This window comes from Schistocerca serialis, chromosome 1, assembly GCF_023864345.2.
Source record: "Schistocerca serialis cubense isolate TAMUIC-IGC-003099 chromosome 1, iqSchSeri2.2, whole genome shotgun sequence".
Taxonomy (NCBI): Eukaryota; Metazoa; Arthropoda; class Insecta; order Orthoptera; family Acrididae; genus Schistocerca; species Schistocerca serialis.
The window spans coordinates 477,432,557-477,449,096 of NC_064638.1; the positions used below are offsets into that span (position 1 = coordinate 477,432,557).

A 16,540-nucleotide genomic window follows, 5' to 3' on the forward strand; every position below is an offset into this window, starting at 1 on the left:
CTCCCCTGGCCAGCACATTCTGCAGATCTCTCACCAATTGAAAACGTCTGGTCAATGGTATCCGAGCAACTGGCTCGTCACAATACGCCACTCACTACTCTTGATGAACTGTGGTATCGTGTTGAAGCTGCATGGGCAGCTGTACCTCGTCTGGTCAATGGTGTCCGAGCAACTGGCTCGTCACAATACGCCAGTCACTACTCTTGATGAACTGTGGTATCGTGTTCAAGCTGCATGGGCAGCTGTACCTGTACACGCCATCCAAGCTCTGTTTGACTCAATGCCCAGGCGTATGAAGGCCGTTATTACGGCCAGATGTGGTTGTTCTGGGTACTGATTTCTCAGGATCTATGCACCCAAATTGCGTGAAAATGTAATCACATGTCAGTTGTAGTACAATATATTTGTCCAATGAATACCCGTTTATCATATGCATTTCTTCTTGGTGTAGCAATTTTAATGGCCAGTATTGTTATAGCCTCGAGCCAGTGGAGAATGAGTAAATCTCTTTGGTAAGGGGAAACGAACGGCCTGTCCGCTGCCACACGGGACTTATTAACCGCCTTTGTGGAGAGCAATTTGTTGCGTGGAGGTGTGCTGCTAATAATAGCGAGGAAAAGGTCAGACGCAGTGCTGCTGTGCGCTGCGCGCGCTATGCTAATGCGGCAGCCTTCGCAGGAATGCAAGGCCGGCAGTGGCTCAGGCGGGACCGGTTGCAGCCGCAGCAGCCGCAGCCGCTGCAGCCCAGAGGCACGGCCGTGCCACGCTGTGCCAGCACAAACTGCAGGGAGCGCCCCGGCACAGATACGTGGCGCAGAAGTGGCGCAGCGGCGCAGGCGCAAAACCAGAAGCGCGTTCGTGTCCGCCTCATCAAACAGGTGGGCCGCTGCAGGACGCCTCGATTGCAGAGTATCTTCGTTAAAATATGATTTGTTTCATACGTGGACAAAAACTTATTTCGATCCAAGAGGAAACTTTTTTATATTACTAATTTTTTTACATTATTAAACTCACACTTCGAGCGGGTATACGGTTATCTGTAGTGATGTACTGTCTGAAAAAATGTTGCACAACTATTCAGTCGGATTGTAAACAACAAAACTGGCTGGCTCAGGCGTAAGAGGTTTGAAATAATATATTACAGCAAATCGATTGCAGTCACTGTGTGACCATCTTCAGTGCAAATATTAAAGTCTGGAAGACTCGTGTAATAAAAGCACATATTAAAGCTTCCACATGACAACACACAAGAAAATAGCCACAAATATTGTTCGTTAGCTACTACGTACTTCTACATGGACGCCATGTGGAAGTTGTCATATATACTTCCATTACACGAGCCTTCAAGACTGTAGTCTTTGCGCGAGGGATTAGCTGAGCGGTCTCAGGCGCTGCAGTCCTGGACTGTGGGGCTGATCCTGGCGGAGGTTCGAGTCCTCCCTCGGGAATGGGTGTGTGTGTTTGTCCTTAGGATAATTTAGGTTAAGTGGTGTGTAAGATTAGGGACTGATGACCTTAGCAGTTAAGTCTCATAAGATTTCACACACATTTGAACATTTTTTTGTAATCTTTGCGCTGAAGATGGCCACACGGTGACTGAGACCGATTTGCTGCAATAAATGAAGTCAAACCGCTTACGACCTAGGGCTGCCATTTTATTTATTTATTTTTTACAGTACAGTACTAATAGTGCAGTTGTTGAGCAGATGGTTCGCAACGGAATCCAACCTCAAGAACATTCAGTCAGATGTCGGTAAGACTTCAAAGTGGTGTAATGACTGGAAACTTGCTTCAATTTCAGAAGTGTAACACTGAAGAAAACTTAATGTACCCCACAAAAAGAAATATTCTCCAAGACAATCTTTACAAAGCTTAAATGTATGTGCAGAAATGTTAGAGGTTGGTGTAGGTACAGCCTTATAGGCTATTTGCAAAATGATTATTCATCTCGGCAGCGGAGTGTAGTCTATAATTATTCTCGCTCTCAGGCTTCTGACGCTGTCACACTGACGGGCTTACTGTCGCAGTGTAAGCCGCAGCGGTGTTTTACGTGCAGTAGGTGGCCGTATTACATCGCTGTGACTTTGCGCCACGGCGAACAAAGTACCTCGACTCGTATTAACGGACATCAATATGAGGCGGTCACTTTTATGACGGCTTTAACTCTGCTTGCGATACTTTCACTGTGACACGTGAATGTCTGGAGCAATGGTAGCCCATTTTTCTTCAAGAGCGGAAGCACAGATAGTAGTGATGTTGGATGCTGCGTCCTGAAGCGTAACAGACGTGCTAAGTCAAAGAATTTCAGCTGCTTTCATGTCTGGACCATGGCCAGACTAAACTATTTGAGGAATGCTATTGCCCACAAACCACTGCCTCGAAGAAGTCGCTTTATGATTCAGTGTACTCCTGCGCCGATACAGTCACAGTATCCGAGGTGTTCCTCTACGTCCGTCTCCTTAGCAGAGAGGACAACGCGTCTCACTACCATGCAGTGGGCCTGGGTTCGATTCACGGCTGGGCAGATGATTTTCTCCGCTCGAGGACTGGGCGTTGTGTTGTCCTCATCATCATTTCATCATCATCGACACGGAAATCGCCCAGTGTGGCCTCAAATGAAAAGGCTTGCAACTCGGCGGCCAGGTGGGGACTCCTGGCCATCAGCGCCATACGATCATTCCTTGTTCCTCTATTTCTGTACAGAATTCCGTAACATTGTTCAGATCCTTCCGCATTCAGAATTTTCTTAAGCGCAATAAGGGGACCACACGCTAGCCACGAAAAATACTAATACCGAGTGAGGTGGCGCAGTGGTTAGCAACCTGGCCTCGCATTCGGGAGGACGACGGTACAAACCAGGGTCCGGCCATTCTGATTTAGGATTTCCGAGAATTCCCTAAATCACTTCAGGCAAATGCCGCGATGGCTCCTTTGAAAGGGCACGGCCGACTTCCTTCCCCCATCCTGCCCTATACGACCGATGACCTCACTGTTTGCTACCTCCCCCCCCCCTCCCAAAAAAAAAAAATCGACCAACAAACTACTACTGCTATTACTACTCATACTACTACCCCTAAATCCTGACCCCATCTCCCCATATTCCACTATTGGCGCTACACGTAATGGCAGGTAACGTTCTGCAGGAAATGCTCAGACCTAAACCCTTCTATCGGACTGCCACAGGTAAAGCGTTATTCATCACTCGTTTACAGTTTGAAACCTCCCCTTGGTAATGTTTATGAACTACTGTGCTGGAAAACTTCTTACATTGTTTGATTTTCAAACAGCTGAGCAGAACTGAACGTACTCAGACATTTCGCTCTTTACCTATTCTGATCAACACTAAACTGACACACAATATTTTTAGCGCAACGCAATCTGACTTTCAAAAATCCCTACAAAAGAATGGCTCTGACTTACAATTACCTATACCTTTCATGAATCACTTACCTCACAAAAATCTTCGTTACTCGAACTACTGCAATACAGCGAGCGCCAATACTGCCAGCTAAATGAAAGATTCTAACTACTGAAGGCACTAATTACTGAAAGGCATAGTTAGCAAATGAAAGATTTTGATAGAGAACAAGCAATGTATTTACCTTAATTGTGTTCAAAAGTCATAATATATATATAGCAGTTCATGACATCCAGTCTTACAAATTTACTATCTCTGATGGACACACGTCCAGATTATCCGCTCTCAAGACTCCGCATCACTCTCCCTACATTCACCACTGCTGGCGGCTCACCTCCAACTGCGCAGCGCTACGCGCTGTTCACATCCAACTGCCCAACACTACAATAGCAAAATTTCCAACAATGCAAGGCAGCCAAAGACTGCACACAGCACAGTCAGTGATTTTCATACAGAGCGCTACGTGACGTTACCAACATAAAAACCTAAACAGCCTAGTTACAAGTTATCCACTGTCTGCCCACTGGGGTCGCTTTATGTACATCCTCGAGCGTCGTTTAACATTAACTACCAAAATGTCTAGCTTATAATGATCTGCTCGACCCCTGTACTCCATTTACTCACTGTATTAGCTGGACTGTTGGTGTCGCGCTGGATTAGCCGAGCGGTCTAGGGCGCTGCAGTCATGGACTGTGCGGCTGGTCCCGGCGGAGGTTCAAATGGTTCAAATGGCTCTGAGCACTATGGGACTCAACTGCTGAGGTCATTAGTCCCCTAGAACTTAGAACTAGTTAAACCTAACTAACCTAAGGACATCACACACATCCATGCCCGAGGCAGGATTCGAACCTGCGACCGTAGCGGTCTTGCGGTTCCAGACTGCAGCGCCTTTAACCGCACGGCCACTTCGGCCGGCCCCGGCGGAGGTTCCAGTCCTCCCTCGGGCATGGGTGTGTATGTTTGTCCTTACGATAAATTAGGTTAAGTAGTGTGTAAGCTTAGGGACTGATGACCTTAGCAGTTAAGTCCCATAAGATTTCACACACATTTTTTGGACTATTGGTAGCACTTTGGAACTTGTGAGTAATTCCTTCCGCAGATTACACGGGATTTATTATTACAACCACTTACCGCAATGCTCGATTACCCATGTCCGTCGGTACACGTTTACCTATAGCCGTTCCTTTGCGTTTCCACTTTTCAGTCACACCATCAACAGTCGATCTCAGCAGGTTTAGAACGATTACAATGCCCATGATGGGTTTTGGGATACTTTTGGTCGGATGGTGTACATTCTCGCTGAATAATGGAAGATGCATCCTGGTTATCGCTGACTCGTTTGTCGCGAGCCGGTTGATTTCTCCCGCGCAGCAGAGAACATGGCGGATGGGAAAGCCGTTCAGAACGGCGGTGTGGTCCATCAGGCTCCAGCGGGAGACGGCGGCAGCCGTGCGCGCAGAAGGAGGGCGCCTGGTGACCCGGCGTTCCCGTTGACCGGCCCACATCGCGGACACGCCGCACTCCCACGCCCGAGGCCCGACAAGGGCGCGGCATGCGGTATGCCGCAGCTTGCGTCTGCTCCGCAACGGTCGCTTCACTCCCACCGCGGCTTTGTCTCTCTTCCGTGTCAGTTCACGGCACGGCAGTCCGTTGTCTTGGTGACGTGATGTTTATTGTTTACTTACTCGTGATTGCAAACTACGCGCTTTGCAGAAAGAGGTGTCACTGGGTAGTTCATTCAGGGTGGAGAGAAATAGTCTGATAATCAGGTCGGGAAGTGTCGAATCGAGCAATTTCTTGCCGGCCGGGGTGGCCGAGCGGTTCTAGGCGCTATCTAGGCGCTACAGTCTGGAACCGCGCGACCACTGCGGTCGCAGGTTCGAATCCTGCCTCGGGCATGGATGTATGTGATGTCCTTAGGTTAGTTAGGTTTAAGTAGTTCTAAGTTCTAGGGGACTGATGACCTCAGCAGTTAAGTCCCATAGTGCTCAGAGCCATTTGAACAATTTTTCTGAGGAATTTCTTTTTCCAAATGAACACACAGAGACTGGACAAACATTTGGAAACACCGCAGAAAATGCGTGCTTAAACATAAATGCAAATGCTAGCCCTGTCTGCAGATTGCGCTGTTGTGTTTGACCACGAACGGCACCTGTGCAATGCCTTCAGTATGTTATAAGCATCAATCGCTGCCGGAACAGTGTTCTGTGTATCTGTGAGCGCATTATGTCGGATGTAAGTATATTAGAAGGTGGACGTATTGTCGGTGCTCGTATGGTGGGTGTTTCCACAACCAGGGTGCCTGGTGTTTCAAGAGGTACCGTAAAGAAGAATTTTACCTCACACAGGGATAGCGGAGAAACGTCATCCGTTACGGTGCAATGCAAACGAAAGTGTGTGTTGAGTGATCACAAGGGACGGCCACTGAAGAGGACTGTGATGACAAATAAGAGGACGACAGCTGTGAAAGTCGCTGCAGAACTGAATGTAGCACTCGTCAGTCCTGCCAGCGTTAACACAACACGAAGGGAGTCCCATAATCAGAGAACTTCAGGGCGAGCAATGTATTAGATGTGCCGCCACTTCTCATGCTGCGCTAACGTTTTCCTAAATGCGTTAGTAATTCGGATGTAACAAACTCCAATCCACGCAGTCCCGTGTTTTACTGGAGTGCTAGTACTCCTGGCGACCCGATCATAATAAGAATTCGGATGCAACTGTCACACTTCCAGTCAACTTCCTGCGCTGCGTACAGGAGGGGGGGGAAAAAAAGCAGTTCAAATGGCTCTGAGCACTATCGGACTTAACAGCTGAGGTCATCAGTCCCCTAGACTTAGAACTACTTAAACCTAACTAACCTAAGGACATCACACACATCCATCCCCGAGGCAGGATTCGAATGTGCGACCGTAGCAGTTGCGCGGTTCCAGACTGAAGCGTCTAGTACCACTCGGCCACCACGGCCGGCTACAGGAGCCAACCTAGGTGTAAAATGCACAAAGGCTTTTTCAGATGATGATGATGTGTGTGAAGTCTTATGGGGCTTGACTGCTATGGTCATCAGTCCCTAAGCTTACACACTACTTAACCTAAATTATCCTAAGGACAAACACACACACCCATGCCCGAGGGAGGACTCGAACCTCCGCCGGGACCAGCCGCACAGTCCATGACTGCAGAGGCCTTTTCACACAAACCACATTAGCTTATATGCCTCCTTCAAGAATGAAACCTGCCTGTGTGCCAACTTCAAAAGAAAGGTAATCAAATACAAAATTATAAAAATTTTAAAAACTTTCAATAAAACTTTTTAGAATTTTAATAAATTTTCTAAATATTGTATCAATAGCACTCAACATTTTTTTTCTTCGGAAGCTTAACTTTCATCTTCAGATTGCATATAGTGTTATAAAAGCAACTAGCAGTGCACAAAACTGTTGCATCGTCCATAATATTTTAGTTTATGGACGACACAACGGTGTTATAATACTTCATGCGATCTGAAGATAGTAGTTAAGCTACCGAAACTGGTCATCACATTGAAAACAAAAACAAAACAAAAAAAATGTTAAAGACGATTGTGTCAATACATGGAAATTTCGTGAAAAGTTCTAGAGAAAGTCATCACAATTTTATATTTCGTTATCTGCTTACGATCGCTTTCTCCTGGTCTGACAATAGCAGATTTACTAGATAAAAAAGGGGTGCTGGGAGCTCTCTGTTTGTGAGCCATACTTATCATCACCTGGTCCTGTTCACCTCACAGATCGCTTCAGTTTTCGCCTAACTCTGACAGCAGGTCCCTACGGGGTTGTACCAGCCGGGAGCCGTGCCAGTCAGAACATTCAAAAAATTACGTATAACGACCTGGTAATTCTCTTGCAGTCCCCCTTTATACTGACTTCTTTACCACAAATTACCTGTCGTTTTCGTTACAATAATTTAGGATATTGGGCCGCGTCATAGTAACTACTAAAACAAGCAAATTTCAGACGTTTCAACCGACTTGCTGCGGTCATCTTCAAGGTGGTTTGCAATGTGGTTCGTGTCTTCCTTTACATACTGTCATTTGCGGTTAGCTGGTGGCTACCGAGGTTACATATGTGAGACGTCATTGGACAGCTCCAGCAGGTTATTATTGAGGGGTGGCTGTACGCTATTGCCTGCGCTATCCTGGTGTCTGATAGGAAGGCACCTCTAGTAGGTGGTTGGTACAAGATAGCGTATCGGCTGTCTGTTGCCTGGGCCACTCTGGTAAGTGACTGGTGGGCAAACTCTCGTTGGTGACTGGAAGGCAACAACAAATCGTTTTCTTTTCATGGTTCTCGATTTTTTGTGCTCAGCAGTGTAATGAAAAGTAATGCCTCTCAGAATAAATGTAGTCCAGGCTTCTTCGTTACGAGACTAGTGTTGTGAACGCGGCGGACTGCCGGCCAGACGGCATCCGTCACAGCAGGCTGGCCAGATGGTGTCCGGAGCGCAGTCGTGCCGCGGAGGCGTGCTGCCGCCGGGGAAATCGGCACGTTTCGCGCCGCTGGAGGCAAAAGCAGAAAAGAAATCCTTCAGGCTGCAGGCCGCCCCACTGATGCAACGGGTCATCGCCGTGGAAAACGTCGGTACCGACTGATTTGCTTTGCCGCTGCGGCAGGCAATGTTCTCACCGGCAGGATTAACCAAACGCGCTGTGTGTTCGCCGCCAAGAGGAAGGGCGAGGTGTCACGTTCTTGACCCGCGATTATCGCGCTGTTAGGTTCTGTTCTGTGGGACAGAGACTTGTCTTGCTTCTCAGCTGATCCTGTATTTACACACAGAAGCCAACTGACTCGTGCAGACATACTAAATATCTTGTAATTTTTTTTGCACTACTGGCCATTAAAATTGCTACACCACGAAGATGACGTGCTACAGACGCGAATTTAACCGACAGGAAGAAGATGCTGTGATATGCAAATGATTAGCTTTTCAGAGCATTCACACAAGGTTAAAAGATCAAAAGATCATTCCTTTATCCAGGCAGATGAATGGGTGTCTTTTGAAGCATTTTCAGAATACGTCTCCAACTTACAATTTTTGCTGGGCACTTCAAGATTATTTCAGTCACAACGTAAAATATCTAAGCTTGTGACGTTCTGCTCAGCTCGAAGAATACAGTGACTTACTGTCTCTTATTCACAACAAATGGTCTCGGGTTCCATTCCCCGGCGGGTCAGGGATTTTATCCGCCCGAGGACTGGGTGTTTGTGTTGTCCTCGTCATCTCACCACCATTCGAGACGTGGCGGGACTGGAAATGTAAAGATTGGAAACTTGTACGGGCGCTGATGACCACGATGTTGAGCGCCCCACAAACCAACATCATCATCATCTTAGTCACAACAACAAAATTCCTATTTATATGCCTGTAACATCTATCTGCGGGCAGCAATCTCCTAAAAGTAAGAAAGACCAATGCGTAGCCGGGACTATAATCTATACGAATGTGACAATGATCACAAATGCGTAACTTTTATGCAGAGCCAAAGCGCCTAAGTAACAAACAGGGCGCTGCCAGCAACGGCACAGTGGACTTAAGTAACAAAAGAGAAGATAGCCGATAGTTTTTATTTTCGCAACATTTCAGAAAGTCGTGCCCCTCGAGCGCACACGAAACTGTAAACATTACATCACGCGCCTGTAGAAACAAGATTACAGTTCAACTTGCAGTCCTGAGTCATCACTTCTTTTCCGGTATGATGAAACTGAAGTTGGGCGAATAGCTCGATTTCCGCCCGTGACGAGCAAAGTACGGGGTGTTCCACGTGCGACACAAGCGCCGCGCTGAGCCTGAAGCAGTACCCACGTAGGCAGTCGCTGCGTAGCGAGCTGGCGCGTCGGCGCGCTGCTCGGACTCTGGGACGCGGCGTATCAGTTTTATCGGCAGTCTTAGTGGCACTGGAAACAGGCCCGAGAAAGTATTTAAGCCATTTAGCGCTCCATACTGGCGCGCAGTGTCAGCAGCATCTGCCGACAGAGCTGTGTGCATACTCAAGCTGAAAGCTTACAAAGTAACGATAGTACAAAATAATGGTTCAAATGGCTCTGAGCACTATGGGACTTAACATCTATGGTCATCAGTCCCCTAGAACTTAGAACTACTTAAACCTAACTAACCTAAGGGCATCACACAACACCCAGTCATCACGAGGCAGAGAAAACCCCTGACCCCGCTAACGATAGGACATCGACTGAACAATTCAGGTACCGTTGGTCGACGTCCGTACAAAAACTTTTTATGCTGATGCGTGACTGCATTTATCGGATCACGTGATCTCTGAGGACGATCAACGTCGGAATTCTGAACGCCCTCATGAGTTACACCAATAGCGTCTGCACGATGTGAGAACAAGATTTAGGTGCGCAATAACTGTAACAAGAACGATTGGGCTGATAATTTTCCATCAAACCTTTCCTTCTGATAGTCGAAGTAAATATGCAGTGACCTTCTTTCCAGAGAACAAACTAACTATAGTGCTTTCGGAAAGTCGTTGTGCACTGGACTACTGTCTACGGGTGTAGATTACGTTGAAAGTTCGAAACAAAGTTGCCAGAATACAAGTTATTACAATTGTTTCTTTTATGCATACTCGTTTGTTTTTTAATTCTGTCTACTGCTGCGTAATACTCAACTGTTTGGTTCTGTTGAAGAAAACTACTGCATGCGATGTGTAGTATTTACACGTTCAATTTGTTGTTTTATGATAGTGCTTTCAACCGAAGAAAGAACGAGGGTCGCCCACAAGGTAAGTTCCATTTCTACCCGCGGCAGCGCTACGACCGCAGTTCCGAGCATGCGCGGTAGTTACTCTGACTCAAGGAGAAGACATGTACGCCATTTTCAGATCGCTGCTGCTTTGTAGTGCTTCTTTATAATGTCAGCCGTAGCTGAAAATGCCGCCGCGTGTGAAATCAGATCTATGATTCGTTTTCTAAATCCAAAGAAAGTTAAACCAAAGGAAATACATCGGCAAATCTGCGAGGTTTACGGACAAAATGCTATGAGTGACTCAATGGTTAGAAGATGGGTCAGACTGTTCAATGAAGGACGTGATGGAGGGCACGATGAAGAACGAAGCGGACGCCCGTCTGTGGTTACTGATGAACTGGTTCACACGATTGAAGAGAACATAAAGCACAACTCCTACCGACTTTCATCTCTTCTTACACATAAAATCTGTCCTTGGTGGTCAACACTTCAACGATGATGACGAGCTGAAAGGACATGTTACCACATAGTTGAATACACAGGCGGCAACCTTCTACGAAGAAGCTGTGTAGAAAAGTAGTTTAACAGTTGTAGATTTTTGTACAATAAATATTTTTTGTATCTGTACACGTTTGTTTTATATAACCAAACGGAACTTACTTTACGGGCATAGCTCGTATTTCTCTCGTTGAACAATTGTTTCGATAAGGCGGTAAATACACCGGTTTAGTGCAGGAGGCATTTGCTGAAAAATTCCAGGAGACAGTTGCAGCTCGTCGTAATGCCGTTCGCCGACTTTTTGACAACTTTCGAGAGGCAGGCTCAGTGATGGGCCACCTAAACTAAATGAACAGAAGTTGTTGTATACTTCTGAGTCTCTGCAGCAGATCTCAACATCATTACGCGAAGTTGGCACGAGAAAAAAATATCCGGCTTGAAACTGTATATATAGCGGGTAGAAACACTTCGAAATTGTTCCCGTATAAAGATGCGGATCGTGACAAGCAAATCAGTTTACTGTAAGTGGTTTACACTTCATATTTACAGGAATACCACTGATATTCTTGATGTCATCAGCTTTATACAGACGAGGTCTGCTGGCTCCACCTCTTTTCTCGTGTTAACACACAAAACACACTGTTCTGGCCCGCGGAGAATCCTCGTGCTGTGCTTGCAAATTCGGTCTTATCACCAAAATTTGAGTGTAGGAAGCGATATCTAGACGGTGCATTATTAGACCCTTATATTCTGAAGAAACCATTAACAGTGAAGGATCCACAATTTCATTAGCCAGCGAAAGGAAGACGAAATCAACTATTCGTGGATTCAAGAAGATGGCGCGTTTTGCGCACACAGCTAACAGCACAATGCATCTTCTGAAGAGTTTTTTGAAGAACATGTCATCTCAAAAAACCATTAGTTCCCTCGCTCGCTGTACTTTACTCCACCAGAGTTTTCTCCTTGGAGACCAGCAAAATCTGTAGTGTATCGCAGTCGTCCACGCACTCTGACTTCATAACTGAAGTAAATGCGTACCTGAGTACCATATCACAGTCATGTATATCAAGACATAACTGTTCTCGAAAGAACAGATACCATTGATGACTGTGCAGCTTTTCTAGAATAAATGATAATTAAATCCCTCAGCTGCCGACAGGTGTTGTTGATATACCGCAATGGGGACAGCTGAAAATGTGTGCCCCGACCGGGACTCGAACCCGGGATCTCCTGCTTACATGGCATGACGCTCTATCCATCTGAGCCACCGAGGGCAGAGATAATAGCGCCATGTAAGTAAGAGATCCCGGGTTCGAGTCCCGATCGGGGCACACATTATCAGCTGTCCCCATCGACGTATATCAACACCACCTGTCGGCAGCTGAGGGTTTTAATTAATTATCATTATATCACAATCAGATCTGCAGAAACCGTTTTCCAATAAAATTAACTGTTCGGACTTGTAAAACCACGTGGACGTCGTTTCTTACGTTGTAACTGCACAGCAACTTTCTGAACACCGTGTATAAAACCTGCGGCTATTTCATGCAGGCTAATGGAAGAGCGCCTTCCTCCAGTTCATCTATCGCAGTATTACGATATGTGGCTGTTTACTTTTGGAAAAGTATGAGATCAACGTGTAACACAATTTTCTTTTCTTTAGAAACTAAATCATTACGCTGGTTGGACTTATAACTTCTAAGAATCGTGCGCAAAAAACCAAAGAAATCACCGTTTCCTTTCTGTTTTGGTGGTACTTAATTTCGTTCTACCGCAACAGCAACTGTAAATCTAACAATAGTACGGACCGCACAAGGACCAAATAAGGATACAAACGAAATCATATTTGCTGATGATGGAGTGACTTAGGAGAACCGCGAAAAGCCTGACTGATGTTCGTGGGACCTCAGTCTGCTTCCGAAGATGAAGCCTCCTGAGGTATTACAAACTGTACCAGCATTATAACTCGTGTTGGCGAACGGACTGCTATTGACTCTGCATACCCTTGTTTTTCGGTAGGGTTGCTCAAGATATTTTTATACGTGAATAAGTTCTCTCTAAATAACATTTCTGGAACAGTAGTTTTGAAGAGCAGTGAGTATTGTGGATCCACTGCAGGTACACTAAAATAAGTACGTCAGTATCCTCGCAGGATGAGAAGTGTACTCAGCTGTCATCAAAAGCAGATATTAATAACAGGAAACAGAATCACTGACTTTCCATCTTTTGTTGGTGAAAAGAACAAGTTGAGCGCGTTAACTGCGCCCCGTAAGTAATAGGCGTTACCCAGATTGTGTGAAATAAAATGCCGCATGCTAGATGGCGGATTGGCAAACTCCACCGCTGGCGTCTTACAACTTAATCTCACTTTGCATTGTGAAGCGCTTATTTTTTGCCAGTGAAGTACCTGAATTTCCTCGTTAAGGTCCTTTGTTGTGACAAACAGCTGCCTTGCCGACTATTTCTGCATAATGAGCTGACTATTCATAAGCAGAGTGTCACCAGTTTCCATAACGCAGGTCACGATCTCTGAAATTTACGACCTGCGCCTAAGTTGTTTTCGTCTTTCACAGACACGGCTTACGGCAGCGGGAGGAGAAAACATGTCACTCAAGTGTTCTTATATTCGTCACCGAGTTTACTGCCATACTTAACGACAGGGATCAAGAGCTCTTCTCAAGGTAAGCGCGGTACATGTAGTTTCCGTGTTGCGCGGATTTATAACGACCTAGACGCTCGAATTACGAGAGACTTTTGGCGATGAAATCGAACTCGATGTTGTGGTCATCATTCCGAACACTTGTCTAATAACTACTGCAGCCTATATCTAATTGAACCTGTTTACCATAGTGAAACCTAGAATTCCTTATCACTTCACGGTGCGCTTCGATTTTTGGAGGGGTCTACGTATCGCTGTGCAATTACACTACTGGCCATTAAAATTGCTACACCAAGAAGAAATGCAGATGATAAACGGGTATTCATTCGACATATATATTGTGCTAGAACAGACACGCGATTACATTTTCACGCAATTTGGGTGCATAGATCCTGAGAAATCAGTACCCAGAACAACCACCTCTGGCCGTAATAACGACCTTGATACGCCTGGGCATCGAATCAAACAGAGCTTGGATGGCGTGTACAGGTACAGCTGCCCATGCAGTTTCAACACGATACCACAGTTCATCAAGAGTAGTGAGTGGCGTATTGTGACGAGCCAGTTGCTGGGCCACCATTGACCAGACGTTTTCAGTTGGTGAGAGGTCTGGAGAATGTGCTGGCCAGGGCAGCAGCCGAGCATTTTCTGTATCCAGAAAGGTCCGTACAGGACCTGCAACATACGGTCGTGTATTATCCTGCTGAAATTTAGGGTCACGCAGGCATCGAATGAAGGGTAGAGCCACGGGTCGTAACACATCTGAAATGTAACGTCCACTGTTCAAAGTGCCGTCAATGGAACAAGAGGTGACCGAGACGTGTAACCAATGGCACCCCATACCATCACGCCCGATGATACGTCAGAAAGGCGATGACGAATACACGCTTCCAATGTGCGTTCACCGCGATGTCGCCAAACACGGATGCGACCATCAAGATGGTGTAAACGGAACCTGGATTCATCTGAAAAAATGACGTTTTGCCATTCGTGCACCCAGGTTCGTCGTTGAGTACACCATCGCAGGCGCTCCTGTCTGTGATGCAGCGTCAAGGGTAACCGCAGCCACTGTCTCCGAGCTGATAGTCCATGCTGCTGCAAACGTCGTCGAACTGTTCGTGCAGATGGTTGTTGTCTTGTAAACGTCCCCATCTGTTGACTCAGGGATCGAGACGTGGCAGTACGATCCGTTACAGCCATGCGGATAAGATGCCTGTCACCTCGACTGCTAGTGATACGAGGCCGTTGGGATCCAGCACGGCGGTCCGTGTTACCCTCCTGAACCCACCCCATCCATATTCTGCTAACAGCCATTGGATCTCGACCAACGCGAGCAGCAATGTCGCGATACGATAAACCGCAATCGCGACAGGCTACAATCCGACCTTTATCAAAGTCGGAAACGTGATTGTACGAATTTCTCCTCCTTACACGAGGCATCACAACAACGTTTGACCAGGCAACGCCGGTCAACTGCTGTTTGTGTATGAGAAATCGGTTGGAAACTTTGCTCATGTCAGCAGGTTGTAGGTGTCGCCACCGGCGTCAACCTTGTGTGAACGCTCTGAAAAGCTAATCATTTGCATATCACAGCATCTTCTTCCTGTCGGTTAAATTTCGCGTCTGTAGCACGTCATCTTCGTGGTGTAGCAATTTTAATGGCCAGTAGTGTATCACCTACCAAGTTGATGGCTGCAGACACAACATCGCTGTTACAGTAGTCTGCAGAATCCAGTTCACAGACGTTGGCCACTGAAGGGATCATGTATACTGTTGGAGTTTATCAACTCAGAGTCAGTTAAGACCTGAAGATGGTGAACTAAGTCGTCGAAACTGGTTGCTATAAAATAAATAACACCGAAAAGACGCCTGCATGTGTTTCATTTTATTACAACATATTCCTTCCTCCTTTGTACATCACGCGGAAAGACCATGGCGCTAAACTGAGGGAGAGTCAAGCGTAGACGGAGGCTTACCAACAATATTGTTCTTCCCTAGCACCACTTGCGAATGAAACAGGAAAGGGATGGAGGGGGAAGTGGCAGTAGTACACAAAATACCCTCCTCGACACACCATAAGATGGCGAGAGAAGTGTGGATGTAGATGCAGATATGGTTGCAGCTTTTTCCAGAGAGCACTTCCCTGGCAATGAGCCTCTGGCAGCTACAGCACAGTGTTACAAAGCCTCTGGCGGGTGGAGGGCCACCGCGACGGTTGCTGTCTGTGCGGCAGGGGCGACGTGTCGCAAGCGACTGGGCTGCGAAGTCCGGACCGAACGGCAGGGAAAGCTCCCTCCGCCACACTGCAGCGCGGATCCGAGCTGGCCTACGTGCCGGCGGCCTCTCGCCTCCCGGCGAGTTCGGCGCCGTTAAGCGCATTACGGCCCAATAAAACTGATGTGCCGCACAGCAAGCATGCTGCCCCGCGAGTCCTCGCATCCGCTTCGGCGTGTTAGCGAGCACAGCGTTTCCGCATCAAGTTCACAACCCTACTTGCCAAACTCCGTTTACGGTACTGCTACGGAACGCTCGTCGTGATGGTAAACTTGTCGTATCCTGGTGCCGAAGGTAATTTATATCGCCAGTATTCCGCCGGCGCGTTTCCGGTTATTAAATCGATCAAATCATCCACGTCGGACAAGGTGGCTTTAAGAAACGTCGGAGCTTCTGCGACAAGGTTTTCTAGCAAAGCACGATTTAGGATCTCAAATCGGCTGCAGCTTTTGTGGATCTTATGACACCTTATGAACTGTGTGCAGGGAGGGATTGGTAAAAACTATCTAAAACCAAGATCTCACAAATATTTCTTTATTTACAACAATCGGTTTCGGCAGATTTTGCTGTCTTCTACAGCTCTTCGAAAACTTTTGTTATAAAACTGTTCATTTTGAGTTGGAACCTCACACCAAGTTGTCATGTTAGTGGATGAAATGTAGCACTTTATACAAAGGTTTTTCATAAATAAAATATTTAAAATCAAAAGCACCTAGTGCACATGTCCATGTCCATAAATGCAGCGCGCACCGATGATTACTACGTCATAAGAACCACAGTACAAAATAAAATGCATAGTAGCACACACGTTAGCTGAACATATTATAATAATTGAAGATCCACCTTAGACGACGTATGAGGTAGAACTGCAACATTACTGGCAATAAGGAAAATGCGTTAAATGGGAATTTATGTCCAAATGTAATGAAATCATGTAAGTTTTCAAAAAT

At 46.4% G+C, this 16,540-nt stretch overlaps 1 non-coding gene across 1 annotated transcript; it reads right to left on the reverse strand.

Annotated features, from left to right (window-relative positions):
• Window positions 1-11,856: 11,856 nt before the first annotated feature.
• Window positions 11,857-11,932, reverse strand: Trnat-ugu (transfer RNA threonine (anticodon UGU)). The gene has a single exon. It is a non-coding gene; the product is annotated as a tRNA-Thr (tRNA).
• Window positions 11,933-16,540: the final 4,608 nt, after the last annotated feature.